We start from the raw sequence: 15646 nt of genomic DNA on the forward strand, positions 1-15646 counted from the left end.
CAAAACTTTTTAACTAATGGCCAAAACTGAAAAATAAAACAATTTGGTACAGTATGTCTAATATTGAGAGCATACTGTGCATCCACCCAGTTTTTCATTTAAAACTGAGACTTGAACTTTATTACTTACTAATTCGTGTGCTGCAAGCTTAGATGAATGTACTATACAAATCCATTACCAGTTGTTACTTTCTCAATTCTAGTTTAGACATACTCTGAAATAGATAAATCAATCTTTAAACACTGTTGCTGTAATACAGTATTGTAAAACAAAAATAGCTATTACTATTGGTCTAACTTATACTATAATACTGTATCACAATTTTTAACAATAATTTACATTTTTCCTAACAACTGTATACACAAACCTGAGTCCTTTATTATGAGCTTGACTTCAAACAAGCTAGTACTACTGTTAAAATTTAACAAGTTAGGTATAACCACCGGCAGGAGGCGGGTAAACCCTGCCCACCTGACAGTCAGCTAGGAACTCACTATTGACCTCAGGCCAGGAAGTGTAACTTGATGAACTCAGGTGTGCATAGTTAGGAAAAATATAAAAAAAACTGTAAGCTATTTATATTTCCCTAAATATACAAACCTGAGACTTTTAATGAGAATATGACTTTAGCACTGTTGGAAATAACAGTTAACCTTTTCAATGCGGTAGGCAGAACTACCTTTACTTTGACCTTTGAGGTGGGAAGTGAATTTAAAGGTCTCAGGTTTGTATACTGTAGTTAAAAGTTGCAGCTTATAATCTACGCCTCTACTTGGAACTAGCAGAGTCCCTGAAGAATCTATATCCCTAAGGATATTCAGGTCCAAATGTATAGGCATCGGAGATATACTTCAATACAAAATGACCAATTTGGAAGTAATTTGTATTTTTCTCAAGGATACAGAGCTGGAGCTACTTATAGGAGATATTACTTTTGGCAAAGTGATAGACAACCAATAGTTAGCAGGATGGGTGGGGGGTAGCTGACTACCCCGCTCACTGACATACTAGGCTGAGCACCCACTTTGCTTGCAGGCAGGAATTTCTAGGGGGATAGGGCTGGCAGGCCAATTTGTATAAATAGCTCCAGGTTTGTATTGTTAGGAAAAATACAAATTACTTCAAAATTTGTCATTTGTTCCGTCACTCTATACAAACCCTTCGCTATTTACGGGGGATGACTTCACTCTTAGGAGGGAGGAAGTCCATGCCATCTGGCTCTCTCTCTACTAAAATGACAAATTCGTAGATAATTTGTATTCTTCCTAACTATACAAATCTTAGCTATTTGATAGGGGTATTACTTTCGGCATAGCTGAAATAACAAGCCATTAATTTTTAACGAGGGTTTACTACCCACACCGCTAGTTAGGGGGGGTAGGGGAGGGTAGCTTGCTAACCCCCCCCCCTCACACACACCTGTGCTAGAGCTCACTTTGCTTGGAGGTAGGACTTCAAGGGGGATAGGGCTGGCGGGCAAGTTTGGTTAAATAGCTAAGGTTTGTATAGTTAGGAAAAATACCAATTATCTACGAATTTGTCATTTGTTCCGTAACTGGAATACAAACCACGCTATTTAATAGGGATGACTTACCTATTAGGAAGGGTGGACGTCCGAGACAGTCTGGCTCTTGGCTTTGCCCGGGGACTCCTTATTTGAGTGTGTGAGCACCCAAGAAATAAGAAGTCCTTGCATCTCGTTAGAACCTTGCTACACAAGTTGTTCTGGAGTTCTTTAGATGGAAACTTGTAGACTAGGACTTTCCCAATACCACCTCGTCAGGGTATGGTGACGTAACAGAATTAATCTTAATACTAGGAACACAAGGGAGCATGGTTTACCTGCAATGGTTTGAGGTCAGCTATGCAGAGAACCCGGGATGCTGCTTTCCCCAAGGGAGGGGATGATGAAGAAAAGAATAAGGGCCAGTCAAACCTTTTCATTCATGCAGACTAAAACCGGGTAACAATGCCCTCAACCTTCTGCTACTTGTCCAATAAGGAGCTTGAGGTTTTAAAGCAGCTGTTGTGCAGCCACCACAGGACCGATAGAGAACATATCGAGTCTCCTGTGGGTCACGTCTTGCAGGTAGTGGGATGTGTATGTGCGAATCCATGCAGAGATGGTGTTCTTGGTGACCCTCCTCTTAGTCCTTCCTATGCTGACGAATAGTACTAGCACACGAGGACGGGCTGTGGCTGTTCTTTTGACGTACAGCCTCAAGCTCCTTACTGGGCATAGTAAGAGATGGTCTGGGTCATCTGTAACAGTACAGAGACTAAAAAACCGGAAAGAAGTCGAATCGAGGATCCGCTACTCCAGGATTGTAAGTCTTAGCAATAAACTCAGGGACGAAGCTGAACGTTACATCCCACCATCCCCCTGAATGGGATATGTCATACGAGAGACCATGAAGTTCGTTGACTCGCTTGGCTGAGGCCAAAGCTAGCAGGAATACCGTCCTCCAGGTTAGGTGGCAATCTGATGCCTGGCGTAATGGTTCATAGGGAGGTCTCTTAAGAGACCTGAGAACTCGAACTACGTTCCATGGGGGAGGTCTCACTTCCGACTGAGGGCAGGTAAGTTCATAACTACGTATGAGTAAAGAAAGTTCTAGCGATAAGGAAATGTCCATTCCTTTCAGCCTGAAGGCGAGACTTAAGGCTGAGTGATAGCCTTTCACTGCCGAGACTGAAAGGCGCATTTCCTCACGCAAATACACGAGGAACTCCGCTATTGTTGGAATAGTGGCATCGAGTGGAGCGATACCCCTTCCACTGCACCAACCACAGAAGACTTTCCACTTTGCCTGGTAGACTGCTGCTGAAGACTTTCGCAGGTGTCCAGACATCCTGATCGCAACTTATTGCGAAAATCCTCTCTCGGAGAGGAGGAGATGCTGGATAGTCTCCAGGCATGAAGCCGTAGTGAACCTATGGCTTTGTGGAAGATGTTGGCATGTGGTTGTTTGAGTAGATTGTGTCGTGGAGGGAGTTCTCTTGGTGGCTCCATTAGGAGTTGCAGAAGGTCCGGGAACCATTCTGCATGATGCCATAGCGGAGCTATGAGGGTCATTGAAAGATTGCCTGATGTTCTGGTCTTGTTGAGTACCCTCCTCATCAGAGAGAATGGGGGAAAGCCGTAAACGTTGATGTTGTCCCACCATTGTTGGAAAGCATCTTGCTAGAAAGCCTTGTGGTCTGGGACTGGGGAAGTTCAGGGCCGCTGCGAAGAGGTCCACAGTCAGAGAACCCCACAAAGTCAGGACTTTGTTGGCTACTAGATGATCCAAAGATCACTCGGTACTCACTATCTGAGATGCTCTGCTCAGGTTGTCGGCCAGCACATTTCTTTTGCCCAGAATGAAGCGTGCCAATGGTGGTATCGAGTGGATTTCGGCCCATCTCAGTATCTCTAATGCTAGATAGGATAGTTACTGCGAAAAAGTACCTCCTTGTTTGTTGATGTAGGCCACTACTGTGGTGTTGTCGCTCATCACCACCGCAGAGTGACTTGCCAGGTACTGTTGGAACTGTTGAAGGGCCAGAAAGACGACCTTCATCTCTAGGAAATTTATGTGGAGGTACTTTTCTAATTCCAACCAGAAGCCTGAGGCCATGTGGTGCAGCACGTGGGCCCCCACCCTTTTTTTTGAAGCGTTCGAAAACAGCATTAAATCCGGGGGGAGGACGAGAAGATCCACACCTTTTCGTAGGTTCTCGTCTGCCACCCACCACTGGAGATCCGTCAGTTCCAAAGGTCCCATGGCGATCTACATGTCCGGGGAGTTGTACGCTTGATTCTACTGGGACTTGAGTCGCCACTGGAGGGATCTCATCCTAAGGCAACCATTGGGAACTAGACGGGCCAGAGATGAAATGTGACCGAGGAGACGTAACCACGATTGGGCTGGAAGTTCTTCTCGTCTGAGAAAAGGTCTTACGACCTTCCTCAGCCTTGCTATCCTGTCGTCTGAGGGAAAGGCTTTGTGGAGAGTGGTGTCTATAATCATGCCTAGGTATACCAGTCTTTGAGTGAGAAGCAGGGAAGACTTCTCGAGATTTACCATGATCCCCAGATCTTGGCAAAATCTCAGAAGTTTGTCTAGGTGTTGAAGAAGGGTGGACACTGAGGCTGCTAAGATTAACCAGTCGTCCAGATAATGGAGGAGATGGATGCCAATCCTATGTGCCCAAGATGATACTAGGGTGAACACTCTGGAGAAGACTTGAGGTGCTGTGGAGAGACCGAAGCACAGCACCTTAAACTGGTACTTTCTGTTGTCTATGTTGAATCTTAAGTACTTCCTTGAAGACGGATGGACTGGGATCTGGAAGTGCGCGTCATTTAGGTTCAGTGTGCACATGAAGTCTTGGGGTCTTAATGCTAGTCTGACTGTGTCCGCCGTCTCCATGCTGAAGGGAGTTTGTTTGACAAACTTCAGAGCTGAGAGGTTGATGACTAGTCTCCAGCCTCCACACGTCTTTTTTACAAGAAAGAGTCGACTGAAGAAGCCTAGAGATCCGTCGAAGACATCTTGGAGAGCGCCCTTCTTCAACAGGGTCTGGACTTTTGCCTGAAGTGCTTGCCCCCTTGCTGATCCCATGGCATGGGAGTTCAATGATACTGGATCCGTCGTCAGGGGAGGTAGAGATGTTATGAACGGGACGCGATATCCTAGACTGATCACGGAGATTGTCCAGGAATCGGCCCTGAGTTGCTTCCACCTGTTTGAGCAACTTTGTAGGCATCCCCCCACTGGTGGACATGCAGGGAGACTGCCTATCCTAGCGTTTGCGGCCTCGGCTGCTCCCTCTAGGATTCTTGCCTCCCCTGAAGGGCTTTTTGCCTTTCCTTTCTTTGACAGGAAAGGGCTTAGGCACCAAGGTCTTCGCTGCTATTGTCGTCTTAGTGATCTTGACTGGACGGGACTGCTGTGGTGCTGGAGGCTTATAGGACTTGGATGTTAAAGCCCTATGAAGGAGGGAGTCTTGGTGAGACTTCCTCCACCTCTCAGCGGCATGTTCCTCATCCTTAGGCTCGAACAAGACGGATCCCTCTAGGGAGGAATGTCTGAGCCTATTGATCTCGGTGCTAGGGACCTTCTGATGGAATCTCTCAGCTACTGCATCCCGACATTTCAGGATGGTACTTGCCCACAAGTTCGAGACTTGGTGGGCCAGAAACTCGATCGTGCGAGTACCTGAGAGAAGGAAGGTTTCCATAGCTTTTCTGGTACGTTCTTTGGAGAAGTCCTCAGAACGTATCAGGATACCTAAGGTCCCCAACCAGATATCAAGCCACGATATATGGTTGAGGATTTCGGCTGCCGAGAACGAGACCTGCCGATTGGAGAGTCTCTCGGAAGGGACTCCCCTGGCTAGCTCTTCCAACGAGTGGTGAAGAGGAAGAGCTAATCAAGGCTCATCAAGGATCTCGAAGTACCTCCTCTGCTGTACGCGAGGAGGTGGGAGGAGCTTGTTGGTGGCACCGGAACGGTTGGAGGAGGACATCTCGGAGAGCTGTTGTGAGATCTTGTCCCTGGTACTCTTAACCCCTTGAGACCAGGGCAGTGCTGCACTGGTCTTGGAGGATTTCTGAGTACCAAAGACACAGTCCAAGACCGTGTCCTTGCCCTCTCGAGGAGGGATATCTGGGTCGGAAAACCCGTTGAGAGCCCTTATTAGAGTTAGAACTTGCCAAAACGTATGTTCTGACTCTTGCTGGTCTCCTCATGCTGTAGGAGTTGCAGCAAAATCTCCTTCTATCCCCAAAGGCTCTTCTTGGGGAGGGTCACGGATATTCCCTGAGTGGCTAGCTGGCTCCATCCTAGTCCTAGTAGAGGACTTCGGCAATGTTTTGGAGTCCTTAGATTCCTTCCTGAGAAGGATATAAGACTCCAACATTGACACGGGTGGCATGTTCCTTTCAATCCTCGACTGAGTAGACCCCTCGGCACGAGGACAGGTTTCCCTCGTTGGTGCAATGGGGGAAAGTCTCTCTTCGCGTGATTCCCTTGGGAATGGGAAATCTTCATCCGAAAGGGAAGGAGAGGCAGTCTGAGGAAAAGAAGGAACCTGCCTCGAAGATCTGCGTGGAGTCAGTTTCGCCCTTGGGGAAGTGACCACGTCTGGAACTCCTCTTTTTCTCTTCAAAGGGGTAGAAGAAGCCATGGTTCTGTGTCCCAATTCAGAAAAGACAGGCTTGAGAGCCTGCATTACAGCTCTGATCAGTGTACCGAACCAGGGCTGTTGGCTGACAGACGCGCTGTCAGACATACCCCTTGAATGGACAGGGATTGAAAGATCCCTGGGAGGAGTCCCCATCATTGGGGGGTTTGCCTGTGGTGGCTTTGGGATCCTGGACCCCTCTGAATGTTTCCTTTCTCCCACAATGCGCGGTGGTATGCGCTTGCGGGGAGGGGAATGAGGCGATGGCGACCTTGCCGTGCGTAGTTCAGTAGTCTCGCACGCGGGAGGATATTGACGCTCGCGCGAGGGAGAATAATGAAGCTCGCGCGAGGGAGAATAATGGCGCTCGTGCATGGGAGAATATCGGGGCTCGCGCGTGGGAGACTGCTGGCGCATGTGCAGGAGACTGTTGGTGCGTGCGGGAGAGTATTTGCGCGCGCGGGTCCGCAGGATTACCATGTTGAGTGCGCGGGACAGAGTTCGCGCGCATCTATTCCAGCCGTAGGGAGCGCGCTCAAGAAAGAGATCCCTAGAGCGCGGGCGCGCAGTTGCATCATGTGTGACGCGCAGGAGCGCAAGAGAATGTTGGCGCACATCCTTTGGAAAGGATGGGCGAGCGCGCGCGGGAGAAGGCTGGCGCGATGGTACTGGTTGGCGCGTGGGAGAAGCCAGCATTGCTGACTTCCCAGAGGTACTACTTTCAGTAGATCATTGGCGCGCTGGTTTTTCCTGGCGCGTATGATGATGCGCAGCATGGTGTGCAGTGGAGGTGGATGTTGGGCGCATATGTGCGCGGGCAGGAAACTGATGGTGTGCGGGAGAGCGCCATTGCGCAGGAGGTTGATGGCGCGCCGGTGGTTTGTGCGCAGGTGAGTTTTAGCGCGCAGCTGGCCGCGGGCGCGTAGAATGTTGGCGCATAAGCGCAGGGTGCGCAGGAGAACGTAGGCGCATATGCGCATAAGGGCGCGTATAGCGCGTGATGGAGCTATGTTCCTGTTGGAGCATATGCGTGCGTTGGCGCATATGCCCTTGATGCCCTGTGTTAGGGTTTAGTGATGGGGCCTGACAAGTTACTAAGGAGCGTTCGTCAGGTCTCGTTGGCGCATGGCGTGTAGCGCGTATGTGGTTGGCGCGCAATAGCGTGCTTTGGTGGAACCTTGTTAGGCTCATGTAGAAATGGTGACGGCAGGTCGGCAGGTCTGTCGGATGGAAGGTCGACGTGTCCATTAAAAGGACGACCTTCCACCGAAGGAGATCGCATACGATCTGCAGAAAGGTCCAGGACCAGTGCAGGAGCCGTGATGGATGATTGGTCTCGAGGCTCCTCTGCAGTGAACTGCATCGAAGATGTTGAACCAAAGGGGTGCCTCCTCACCGCAGGTGAAGGAAGGCCTCTAAGGCGAAGAGGGAAGAGAGCCTTCCGATGAATGCGCCCTCTGGGGGCCGTTGGATCAGCAAGTTGACCTGCAGTCCTCCGAAGAGGAGTCTCTGTAAGTGAACTCCCCCGATGGAGGAAAACACTAACAGGAGAGACTGACGATGGACTAAGTTTCTCCCTCGTAGGTTGAACAGGAACGGGAGAAACTAAGCCGTCAGCTACCGTAGAGTTTGGAGAGGCAGAGGTGATGGGTGATACCGCATTGGATACCTCTGACACGACAATTCCGACAAGAGACAGAGGATCAACCTCTGACGGTGAAGACGATTGCTTGACAGCGGCACCCAATCGGATGTAGTTAAGCATAACCTCCTTGGAGGGCGAACCCGTAAGCCCCAAGGAGGACCAAAGCTGGAAAAGGGAGGTTAATGACATATGCTACTCCCGGGGGAAGAGGTGGAGCTGCTTCGCTAGGGGAAGCAACGTCATCTCTCGAGTCGCGAGGTTGGTAAACAACACATCGGTCTACGCTACCACTCGACGGTCTCTCGAAAGAGACTGGCTGAGTGGGAGCTTCGGAGGAGGTTTGGGAAATGGAAGAAGAGGCCATGGGTTTTTCTCCTTTCAAAGCAACTTTCGAAGGAGAAATATCCCGCTTGGACTTCTTCTTCCGTCGTCGTGAAAACCTCCCCACTGGGAGGTAGATCACTCCCTACACCTGTTGTTGCTATCACACCGTTGGCTCTTACAAGAAGGACAAAGGGCGAGGATCAGTCTCGACCGCCGACATGAATGTTCCACAGGGGCGGTCGGGAAACCCACGGCAGGTGTGCATGATCGCAGAGGCCAAATTCACATATATAGAACTAGAAAAAGAAAAGACAAAAGCAATTAAATGGCTGCCAAATGACGGCGAGGACGAGTGCGGACACGTCCGACCACCATCCGAGCCGAGAGTAAAGTGAGCTCAAGCACAGGTGTGTGAGAGGGGGGGATAGCAAGCTACCCTCCCCTACCCCCGCTAACTAACGGTGTGGGTAGTAAACCTCGTTGAAAATTAATGGCTCGTCATTTCAGCTACGCCGAAAGTAATACCCCTATTAAATAGCGTGGTTTGTATTCCAGTTACGGAACAAATATAGATCGTAGGCAGTAGGAAACTTGCACCCTGCTACAATGTTTGAGACACTAGCAATGTGGCTGGTCTAGTAATAGGATCTCAAATCATAGGAATCTGAAAGTACTTATACCATAAGCAATAACCACCTCGCTAGAGGTATTGGGGACACAAGTATTATTTCTATAATTAGGTTACACAAGGGAAATAGATCTCATCTGCTGAGAGGTGAGGTCAGCTGTGCTGAGTACTGTGGTGCTGACTCCCCAAGAGGGAGAGAAAGTGAAGGAAAGAAAGAAGCCAGTCATTCCACTCATTCACCACAGTCTAACCCAGGTAACCTCAGCCCTCAACCCTTTGCTACTTGTTTGTCAAGGAGCTTGAGGTGTTTAGACCACTAGTTTGTGCAGCCACTACAGAACCATTGGAATATGTTTCCATGCTCCTGTGGGTTACATCTTGCAGGTAGTGGGCGGTGAAGGTCGTCTGACGCTTCCACACACCCGCTTGCAATACCTGCACCATAGAGTAGTTCTTTTTGAACGCCAGGGACGTTGTCATGCCCTGATGTCATGAGCTCTGGGTTGTGGTGGTGGAGGAAGGTCAGGATTAACTATAAGGTTAAAGGCCTTGCAAATCCACGACGAGATGGTATTTTTTATGACCCTCCTCTTGACCTTCCCCGTGCTGACAAAGAGTGCCGACACACACAGGTGAGCTGCTGTTGTTCTTTTCAAGTAACCCCTTTCCTCACTGGGCAAAGTACCAGTTGGTCTGGGTCTTTGGTTACAGAATGAAGACTCTCAATCCTGAAGGGTAAGAATTTAGGAACCCCTACCCCTGGAATTTGAGTCTTAGCAATAAACTCAGGGACAAAGCTGAGAATTACCTCTCCCCCCTCTCTTGAATAGGAAATGTTGCCTGATAGACCATGCAGTTCACTGACTCTCTTGGCCGAGGCCAAAGTGAGTAGGAACACCGTATTTCATGTGAGGTGGCGATCTGTACCCTGGCGTAATGGTTCGTAGGGCCCTCCCTTCAGAGACTAAAGGACTCAAACCACGCTCCAAGGAGGAGGTCTAACCACCGACTGGGGACAAGTTATCTCATAACTTCGTATGAGGAGAAAAAGTGACAAGGAGGAGGTAATATCTACTTCCTTCAGATTAAAGACGAGACTCAAGGCTGAGCGGTGGCCTTTGACTGCCAAACCGAGAGAAGCATTTCTTCCCAAAAGGCATACAGTACAAGGAACTCTGCTCTTGTTATAATAGATGCATTGAGGGGAGTGATATCCCTTCCATGATACCAACCACAGAAAACAGACCACTTAGCCTGGTAGACTGATGCTGAAGAGCTTTTGAGGAGTCCATACATCCATTTTGCAACTCATTGCAAAAAGCCTCTCTAAGTGAGGAGATGCTGGACAGTCTCCTGGCATGAAGTCGAAGCAAAGCTACAGCTATGTGGAAGCTGTTGGTATGTGGGTGTTAAGAGTAGATCGTGCCGTGGAGGAACTTCCCTCCAAAGCCCTATCAGGAGTTGCAGAAGACCCGGGAACCACTCTGTGTGATGCAATAGCAGAGCTATCAGTCATTGATAAGTTCTCGCTTATTCTGATTTTGTTGAGGACATTTCTCATCAGACAGAACGGGGGAAATGCGTAAACATCCATGCTGTCCCAGCATTGTTGAAATGCATCTTGTCAGAGCCTGGGGGTCCGGGACTGGGGAGCAGTAGACCAGGAGCCTGAATTTCAGGGCAATTGCAAACAGCTCCACAGTTAGGGAACCCCATAAAGTTAGGACTTTGTTCGACACTAGATCATTTAAAGACCCCTCAGAGCCTATGTGAGTAGCTCTCCTCAGATTGTCTTCAAGCACATTCCTTTTGCTTGGAATGAAGCGTGCAGACAAGGCCACCGAGTTCTCTTCCGCCCATTTGAGTATCTCTATTGCTAGATGGTTCTCTGTGATTTATATGCTAGTACCTTTCTGATCCGAACCAAATGACGGAGATGGTGTGGTGCGGCATATGGGCCTTTAACCTTCTTTTGATGCATTAGAAAAGAGCATCAGTTCCATAGGGGGGACAAGAAGATCAACCTCTTTGCGGCGTTCTTTTCTGCCACCCACCATCTGAAGTCTGTCAGATCCTCTGACCTTTGTTGAGCCAGGGTGCCCGGGGAATCGCTTGCTTGATTCCACTTGGACCTGAGGAGCTAGTGGATCCTGAGGAAAGATTTTTCCCCCTCCTACCATCGGAAAATGGCAAGGGCACTGGACTACCTGGTCAACCAATTACCCAGTATGGTGGTCAACAATACCCCGGGATTGTGACTGTTGTTCCCACCCCCCTAGGTGCTAGCCAGTTCTATTGAGTGGAACAAGCCACCTTGACTCTCAAACGAGGAGTCCATTCCCCTCAGTTCCACCCAAGGGGTCTAGAGAAGAGGATCAAGGCAATGCATTTTCCAGGTATAGTCCCAGTTCTAGAGCTGCTATTGGCAGTGTCTAAGCTATTGAACCTGGAAATCTGGGTCCTGTAGTCTATCGTGATCCATACGTGACCGAGCCTCAGTGTGTGGATCTTCAATGTCTGTCTGGAGTGCATTTTAACTCTCCGATCGAACTCTGAATTACGTCCCACCAATTGAATTGATTCTGGGCAATAAGACGGAGGTCAAAGCTCATGTGCCTAATGCTGAGGGCTTGGTCGCTGATGATCAGGAAGCGCCATAAGATTGTCCTGTAATCCAGTACGTGACTGAAAAAGCACCTTGTCAGTCCGCTTGTACGCATGTGTCTCAACACTCGGCAGTCAGTCTAGTAATGACACAGGAAACCTTATTGTGTGCGCTTCTTGATAGAGGGGCACAGGTTTGTCTTGTAAATGAGTCTGTACTGAGCCAACTTGGCATAGAGTACCAGGTACTGTCAGGAGAACAGTTAGAAGGGTTGACCGGTTCCTGCACCAGCATTCAAGGCAACATACAGCTAGAGGTGAGGTGTCCTTCTGAGCTGAGACAACCGCTGTTTAGCTATGCGGTGCTAGCTGCCAAGGACATTAACTTTTGTTTTGTTCTTGGTAGGAATCTACGGAACGCAGCCTACCTGACACTGGATTCAGCCTGAGAACAGTTGGTGTATGACCACACTACTGTTCTTCAATTGTCTCTCAAGGTACTCTCAGTCTTCCCACTGCATACTGAGACCACTGTTATGAAGATGACTGACCCTGAACCTGACCGTGGAGTGTTCTCCAGGAATGTTCTTTTGCCCTTTAGTCAGGTGGCCAAGATCCAAGGAGATCATCGACAGATCCGATCTGTCAAGATGATCTACTCCAGGGTTCCTGCTTCTCGAGTTCCACACTCCTATCTGCCCTATAAGACATGTTGGTTTGATCTGGAAGTGCACCAGGGTTTGCTAGTGAAGCGGAACCCAGATAGCTCAATAGTCCAGGTAGTCACCTTGAGTGTCCTGATAGACCTAGTTGCCGAGACATACTTCCAGAATGCTCACTGGGGGATCGGAAAATTTACTGCAATGCTCTGTCGACTTGTTTACCACAAATTTTTGATTAATGTAATCAGGGATATGTGCCGGACGTGTTGGGAATGTCAGACTACTGTAAGGTTTCAAGGGAGATGGTTGCCCCGCCAACCTTGAAGAGAGTGACATCTTCTTTTGAATTGACTGCTATGGACCTTGTGAGTCTCTCAACAACCAGTACTGGTTTTATTGGGTGTCTAATAGTAGTCGACCATTATTCCAAGTGGGTGATGGTAGTACCCATAAGGAATACGATATACAGTACCATGTGCTTGAAGACCAAGTTTTTCCTGTCATTCCTCGTCTTCCAGTCCGGATAGTGACTGATAACAGCCCTGAGTTTATTTCCCAGGAATTTAATGAGTTGTTGGAGCAGTACAATGTTTTACATGTGAAAATTACTCCGTATAAACCCTCTAGTAATGGTGCAGTGGAGTGGGTGAACCTTACCATTGGTGAGTTACTGAGGGTGATTTATGAGAAATCACGGAAATGGGACCAGTACTTATCCCGAGCAGTTTTCAGCTACAACCATTCCCACCTCACTGAGATTGGCTGTAATCCAGGTGAGAACATACTGAAGGGTGGTCATGATGTTGACAGTATCCCGTTGCTGACAGTAGAAACGAGAGACCTATGGGCAAAAGGACGTCCTTGGTACAAACCGTTTAAGGAGGGTTCTCTAGTACTTAAGAAGGTGTACCAGTTGAGACACCTGACGAACAAGCTCATCCCTAGGTTTGAGGGGATATTTCGTGTTACAAAGGTACACGAGAATAAGGTCACCTATGAACTGCAGAGATTGCCTGATGGTGAACTGGTAAAAGCTCACCATATCCAGTTAAAAGCCTGGCTTGAACCTCCAGTCTATCTTAGGAGGCCCTTTCTCTGAAATCCGAGGGGTCCTGATCCTGTAACCGAGACTCAGAATAGTCCAGGACTCGTGGATAGTAGTCCGACTTCCTCTGAAGTCTCGGAGAGTTCTGGTTCTAGTAGTGATGGCAACTCCCATGAGGTGGCTACAATAGTCGCATCATACCTTTTGTCTCGGGATTGTTATAAGTCCCGACGACAAAAGAAAGGTTACCGTCCTACAAGAACTACAGTGAACCCTCGTTTATCGCAGTAGATAGGTTCCAGACCCGGCCGCGATAGGTGAAATTCCGCGAAGTAGTGACATCATATTTACCTATTTATTTAACATGTATATTCGGACTTTTAAAACCTTCCCTTGTACGTAGTACTGTTAACAAACTACCCTTTAATGTACAGAACACTTAATGCATGTACTACAGCACCCTAAACTAAAACAGGCACAAATATTAAAGGCGATTTTATATCATGCGTTTCCTAAATACCTAAAAAGCACGATAAAAAATGGCAACCAATGTTTTGTTTACGTTCATCTCTGATCATAATGAAGAAACAAACTCATTTAGTGTACACATATATGTATAGGTTAGTTTTTGCATCAATTATATTGATTATACAGTATGTTGATTTTTTTATTACCAATGTTTTACTTTATTTTTCGTAGGACTTCCAAATGAAATTTTTTTTTTATGACGCCGCCTGAAACGACGGCGTCATAAAGTACTGTACGCTCAGTAAACAACTACGCTCAGAACAAACAAGGCATTTAACGCGCATGATGATAGTGATAAATAATGATACAGTACAGTATTTACAGTAAAAGCATTTACAAAATATGTTACCTTACAAATATAATTTACCGTATCGATATAAAATCATACAGTACTGTACAGTACATATTGTACGTAGCAAAGCAGGAAAACAATTTACGAGAGAGAGAGAGAGAGAGAGAGAGAGAGAGAGAGAGAGAGAGAGAGAGAGAGAGAGAGAGAGAGAGAGAGAGAGATTGTTTTACGTACGTAAATGTAAATTTTAAACAAAAAAAATATGATAGGTTACAACATGTAGACTTTTAAAACCTTCCCTTTAACTTAATGCATACAGTACGTACAGTACTAAACTATAAAACAGGCACAAATTCAGTTTTAGAATGTGAGAATATTAAAGTAAAAAATAAAGATTGTTACTGTACTCACCACGAAAGAAGTTGAAGAAAAACTTGAATGATGATGGCGATGAATTTGCTGCACAGTAGAAATGATGATGATGAAGCTGATGATGTGTTCTACTGTGCAGCCAGGTAGTATTTTACGTCTCTTCAGACGGAGGTGTCTTTTCCTGGGACACCTCTTCAACTTCTTCCTGGGAAACTTCTTCAATTTCTTCCGAAGGCGTAGTAGCAGGAGGAACTGGCTCTTTTTTGCGAGGCTGGAAGAACATTGTGATCGGAAGTTGTTGCCGCTGCTTCTTTTTTTCGATCTAAGAGCATCTTGTAGGGAGTCATTATGTCATCAACCTTGTTGCAGAATTGCATCGACCGAACCATATCCTCGTCCCACTCTTGCAACATTTCTTTCACATCCTTTATATGGTTGCAGACCTTGGCAAGCCGTTCTAGTGTTAAGCCCGTTTCTTCGACATTTTCTTGGGTCTCTTCCTGGGTTTCACTCTCTTCTTCGCTTGCCGATTTCGTCAGGTCTTCGAGGTCTGCGTCAGTTAGGGGCTGGGAATGGCAGTCCAACAACTCGTCGACGTCTTCAGTCGTCATGTCGCCAAACCCGTCACCTCCAATTATGGCAGCCAACTGCACAGATTTGCGTACTGCAGAGTGTTGGATTTCAGCAGGTGTAAATCCCTCGTCGTCGTAAACAATCTCGGGCCACAACTTCTTCCAGCTCGCATTCACAGTTGCAGGTTTCATCTCTTGAAGTGCCTTCTGAATATTCTTCAGGCACGTGGCTATGGTGTACTGCCGCCAGTACGCCTTCAAGTTAAAATCTTCATCCTCATCCTCTTGGGCAGCATCCACACACGCAACGAGGTCCGCCAAGGTATTCTTCGTGTAGAGGGCCTTGAACGCCCTGATAACCCCCTGGTCCATCGGTTGAATTAATGACGTGGTGTTGGGTGGCAGGAACTCAACCTGAACGCCCTCACGCGACAGGTCAGTTGCGTGTCCACCAGCGTTATCCATAAGGAGAAGGATCTTGAATGGCAAGCCCTTCTCTACGAGATATTCATTGACTTGCGGGATGAAACACTGGTGGAACCAGTTGGAGGTCAGCATCTTCGTAATCCATGCTTTTGGATTATGCATCCAGTACACGGGAAGGAGATTCTTATTCTTATTTTTCAAAGCGCGAGGATTTTTCGACTTATAAATAAGCCCCGGCTTTAGCATAAATCCAGCAGCATTGCCACACATCACGAGGGTAACGCGATCCTTGAATGCTTTAAAGCCAGAGGCTTTGGCTTCCTCTTTGAACAGGAAAGTTCGCGACGGCATTCTCTTCCAAAACAAGCCGGTCTCAT

At 47.6% G+C, this 15646-nt stretch overlaps 1 protein-coding gene across 1 annotated transcript in view; it reads right to left on the reverse strand.

The window, feature by feature from the left end:
* The window catches only part of LOC137660322 (uncharacterized), a 421696-nt gene that overhangs the window by 368222 nt on the left and 37828 nt on the right, over nt 1-15646 (reverse strand). Inside the window, exon 2 of the mRNA XM_068395141.1 lies at nt 130-214. The gene's annotated coding sequence lies outside the window, so the exon portion shown is untranslated. The remainder of the gene's footprint in view (nt 1-129; nt 215-15646) is intronic.

This window comes from Palaemon carinicauda, chromosome 20 (assembly GCF_036898095.1).
Source record: "Palaemon carinicauda isolate YSFRI2023 chromosome 20, ASM3689809v2, whole genome shotgun sequence".
NCBI lineage: Eukaryota > Metazoa > Arthropoda > Malacostraca > Decapoda > Palaemonidae > Palaemon > Palaemon carinicauda.